Source organism: Gossypium arboreum, chromosome 4 (assembly GCF_025698485.1).
Source record: "Gossypium arboreum isolate Shixiya-1 chromosome 4, ASM2569848v2, whole genome shotgun sequence".
NCBI classification, from domain to species: Eukaryota; Viridiplantae; Streptophyta; class Magnoliopsida; order Malvales; family Malvaceae; genus Gossypium; species Gossypium arboreum.
In genome coordinates, this window is record NC_069073.1 from 111,906,686 (window position 1) to 111,912,493 (window position 5,808).

Sequence of the window (5,808 nt, forward strand, 5' to 3'; positions counted from 1 at the left end):
TGTTCGTTAGTGATACAGAATATAATCTTCCTTGTTGATTTATTGATAATTCCGTTTGGTAATTTTGATATAATTTCGGGTATGAATTGGCTTATAGAGCACGAGGTGATTCTAGAGTGCTATAAAAAGAATTTTATTGTTTAGAGTGAAACCGGTGATATGATTGAGGTGAATGGTATTCGAACAAGTGGTTCAACTTCGTATCATTTCAGCAATTCAAGCTAATAAACTTCTTAATCAAGGTTGTGAAGCTTTTCTAGCTTATGTTATCAATTTGAATTCTGTTGATAGCTAGTGCAGTAAAATTTGAATTGTTTGTGAATTCCTTGATGTGTTTCCCGAGGAATTACTGAGATTACCACCAGATTAAGAAGTTAAGTTTGCAATTGAGGTGTTTCTTGGTATGACTTCGGTGTCAATGCCCTCTATCGTATGTCACCTATGGAGTTAAAAGAATTAAAAGTACAATTGCAAGGCTTATTGGATCATGGTTTTATACGCCCTAGTATATCGCCTTGGGGAGCTCCGATGCTTTTTGTCAAAAAGAAAAATGGTTCGATATGACTTTGTCTCGACCGCAATTGAATAAGTTTACGATTAGGAATCAATATCCTCTACCCTGTATTGATGACTTATTTGATCAACTAAAAGGATCTTTTGTCTTTTCAAAGATCGATTTGAGGTCGGGTTACTATCAGTTAAAAGTGAAAGAAAGTGATGTACCGAAGATAGTATTTCGTACACGATATGGCCATTATGAATTTTTAGTGATGCCTTTTGGATTGACGAATGCTCCAGCAGCATTTATGGCTCTCATGAACCATATTTTCCAACCGTATTTGGATCATCTTGTGGTAGTTTTTATTGATGATATTTTGGTTTATTCGAAGTCTGAATCCGAATATAAGCAACACCTCAGAATTGTTTTGCAAGTTTTACGAGAGAAACATTTATACGAAAAGCTTAGTAAGTGTGAATTCTGGTTATCAGAGGTTGTATTTCTGAGTCATGTTATCTCAGCAAGTGGAATTAAAGTTGATTCAAAAAAGGTAGATGCAATTGTTCAGAGGAAAGCACTGAGGAATGTGTCAGAGGTTCGTAGTTTTCTTGGATTAGTTGGTTATTACTGAATATTTGTAAATAGATTTTTGAAGATAGCCTTGCCGATGAAAAAGTTGTTGCATAAGAATGTTCAGTTTGTTTGGGATGATCAGTGTCAAGAAAGTTTTGAAAAATTGAAGCAGAAGCTGACTGAAGCACCGGTTTTAACTTTACCAGAATTAGGAAAGTATTTTGTCGTTTATAGTGACGCTTCCTTGAACGGTCTTGGTTGTGTTTTGATGCAAGATGGGAAACTGATTGCTTATGCATCTCGTCAGCTAAAAATGCATGAACGCAATTATCAGATGCATGATTTAGAGCTAGCTGCTGTGGTTTTTACTTTAAAGATCTGGAGACACTATATGTATAGTGAAAAAAGTTATATTTATACCGACCATAAGAGTCTCAAATACCTTCTATCTCAAAAGGAGTTGAATTTGAGGCAGCGTCGTTGGGTAAAGCTTTTGAAAGATTTTGATTGTGTTATTGATTACCGCCCTGGTAAAGTTAATGTTGTAGCTGATGCGTTGGGTAGCAAAGCAACAATTGAATTGCGAGCAATATTTGCTCAGATTAGTATCAATGACAATGGAAGCCTATTGGCTAAACTAAAATTCAAACTAGTGATGTTTGATCGGATCAAGTCATCACAGTTAGAAGATGTCAAGTTGACGACGAAAAGAGAAATGGTTCAAAATGGTATATTAGAAAATTTCAGCATTGATGATTGTGGTTGCTTGAGAATTTATAACCGAATTTACATTCCAGATTTTTCTGAATTAAAAGAGTTGATGCTTCGCGAAGCTCATAATAGTCTTTTTGCTTTGCATCCTGGAGGAACGAGAATGTATCGCGATCTACGAAAATTTTATTGGTGGCCAGAAATAAAAAGAGATGTAGTTGAGTAAATGGCTAAATGTTTAACATGTTAGTGAGTTAAGGAAGAACATCAGGTTCGCACCAGATTACTTCAGCCTATTTCTATTCCTGAATGGAAATAGGATTGTATCACAATGTATTTTGAAACGGGGTTACCTTTATTAACAAGTAAGAAAAATATTGTATGGGTGATTGTTGATTGACTTACGAAATCGGCTCATTTCATTGCAGTTAGGACTGATTGGTCACTTCAAAAGCTTGCTGAAGTTTATATTCAAGAAATAGTAAGATTGCACGGTGTCCTTATGTCGATAATTTCTTATCGAGATCCACGGTTCACTTCGAGATTTTGGAAATAGTTACATGAATCTCTTGGTTCGCGACTTAATTTTAACACTGCTTTTCATCCGCAGACTGATGGACAATCTGAGCATGTTATTTAGCTTTTGGAATACATGCTTCGTACTTATGTTATTGACTTTAAATTAGGTTGGGAGCGTTATTTACCTTTGGCCGAATTTGTATACAACAATAGTTTTTAATCGAGTATTCAAATGGCTCCGTATGAAGCCTTATATGGTCGTAGGTGTCGATTACCTTTTTATTGGATGGAATTGAGTGAAAGACAAATGATCGGACCAAAATTAATTCAAGAAACGAAAGACATTGTTAAGAAAATCCGAGATAGATTGAAGACAGCTTTTGATAGACATAAATCATATGCAGATTTGAAACGTTGAGATATTGATTATTCTGCTGGAGATAAAGTATTTCTTAAAGTTTAGCCTTGGAAGAAAATTTTGAGATTTGGTTGAAAAAAGAAACTGAGTCCTCGTTTTATTGAACCGTATGAGATCACAGAAAAAGTGGGACCAGTTGCGTATCTTTTAGCTTTGCCTGTGAAACTACAGAAAATTCATGATGATTTTCACGGTTCAATGTTTAGAAGATATCGATCGGATCCATCTCATGTTATTTCGACAGAAGATATTGAAATTCAACTTGATTTGTCATACGAAGAAGAACCGGTTGAGATTTTGGTACATAAGGTGAAAGAGTTGTGTAACAAGCGAGTTCTGTTAGTGAAAGTGTTGTGGCATAGTCATAGTGTTGAAGAAGGGACTTGGGAGTCGGAAGAGATTATGAGATCTCAGTACCCCCCACCTCTTTTCAGGTAAATTTCGAGGACGAAATTTAATTAGGGGGAGAATTGTAACAATCGGATAGTCAGGGGTGTCGGAAAGTGCATTTTCAGAACTCAATTTTAGTAAATCGGACTTGTAAATAAATATTTATGAAGTTAGTTGTGTACTTAATTAGGTTTTGGTTAAGTGAATTTGCAAGAATTAAGAGTAATTAGGTATAAGGACTAAATTGCATATATGATGAAAGTTGAATTATATATTAAAGAATAATTAAAGGGACTAAAGAAGCAATTATGTCATTGTTCTTTAATGAGGTGGCATAAGGTGTAAAATTATTATATATATTATTAGTAAATTAAAGTTAAAAATATATATTATAATATGTTTTAATTAATATTTAAGTAAATATATATTATAGTAATAAAAGAAAAAAAAGACAAAAGCAAAAAGAAACAGAAAGAAAGAAAAAGAAAAAAAGAAAGAGAAAGAAAGAAGAACCCACAGCTTAGGGGTTTCAAAGTTCCAAATTCAATTGGTTAGTCAATTTAGTCCCCTTTTCTTTGTATTCTTTTTTGAAATCCTGATGTTAAGTACTACCCGACCCATGTCGAATAATTTTAAATGTTGTTAATGTTGAATAATTTTAGTATTAGGGATTAAATTGATATATTTTTAAGTTAGAAATGAAAAAGGATTAAATTGTAGAATGAATTGTAAATTTTGAGTAATATGGACAAAATTGTGAAAATTTCAAAATTTATGGATTTAAGTGAAAATAGGGAGTTAAATTTAGTTTAAAGTGGAAATTGTATGAAAATATAGAATTAATTGTGAAGAATAAAAATTAGTCTCGGTTTAGGGACTAAATTAGAATTTAGGCAAATATTGAATAAAAATTGAAATATTCAATATGAAATTGAATTGTGTTGTATTAATGAATTTTAATTGTTTTAATTCCGTAACTAATGTCGTACCGAAATCCTCAACTAAAAAGGGGAAGATAAAGTTGACGTGGAATAGTTCAGAATTCCTGGTTTGTATTTCTATAATCCAAAACTAGTTATTAATTGTTGTATTTTTTTTATTTTAATGCATATGGTAAATATTGAGGTGAGTATTTGACACTTTGACATTAAATTGAATTAAAAGTTAATTGAATGGATTGAATTGATATATATATAGATATATTGATTATTTGAATTGAAATGAATATATATGTGCAAATATGATAACTGAATATTGGTTGTATTTGGAAAATGAAATTAAACCCTATTAATTGTATCGGGCTGAGTCAGACATAGATGGCATGCCATAGGATTGGACGAGTTCAGGGATTTCTTCGACTTCAAGTCGATGAGGCACTGGTGCCAATTTACTTCGGTTTAACCAATGAGACACTGGGTGTCAAATTTATATAACGTTGGGCGTAGTTATTACTTCGAATTTATCCGATGAGGCATTGGCTGCCAAACTGGTGTGTTGGTTGGATCTGTGTATCTATCCGAGTTCAAATTGTGTTAATAGGGGTAATTAAATAAAATAGTACTATGATTGATATTGGATGATATTGTATGTGAATGAAAATGGGATAGCATATTGAAACATGAAAATGAGACACATGAATTACGTATTCATGAATTGATTATGGATTGAATAATATTATTGTTTAAATAACATATATATATTAAATTGTGAAAAACTATTATATAGCAAGTGATGAGATTTGAGAATGGTATGAAATGATGTATTTATGAATTGAATATTGAATGACAAATGCCATTGTATGAATAAATGTGGTCTTAAATATTCAAATGTGCTTATAATTAAAATATGCATATTGTATTATCTTATCTTCAAATATTCGGATTATAGAAATACCACTGAGTTTTACTCAGCGTATGGTTTTGTTTTCTGTGCGCAGATTAGGTACTTCAATTTTGATCACCGATTCAGCATCCAATAATGCTCCCGAACTCAAATGTGGCGATGTCTATCTTTTGTGTCGGCATGTACCTAGGGTATCTAAATAATAGTTATTTTGTGGATTGAATGTAAATGAGATTAGAAATTTAATATTGGTTGGTTTTATACATATAAATATGTGTTTGTTTTTTAAACCATATTATGGCATGGTAAATTGAACTAAATCTAGATAGGTACATGTGAATTTAATTCTATGTTTAAGTGCTCATGAACTAGACAAATTAATTTGGATTTGGTATGTTTATAATTTGGATTAAAATGATGCTTTGATGACTTGTTTTGATGATATGAAATGTTTGAGAATTCTGCCTGTTTAATCGATAAACTTTGATAATGCTTCGAAATTTTATTCTGACGATAGATATGGGTTAGAGGTGTTATAGTTAGACTATCCTAGCTCGAGATATAAGGTGTAGCCGTATGTAGTGGTGTCGCTACTTGTTTCATAAAAAAAAAAAGTCTAACTTAAAAAGCCAAATCATAACTTAAAAGCAGTATTTTTTTAGTTCTTCAAATATGTAAATGAGAATATTATTTTCCCAATTTTGGATTGAAGGGTGAAAACACCATGCACAAGTGAGGTTTAGAGAGAATTTGAGGTGATCTCACTATACACTACTAAGGATGTCGTTTTTTTTTTTTTTTTCTTTATACATCATTTAGTACTTCAATTTGATTTAATACATCATTTGATGTCTTT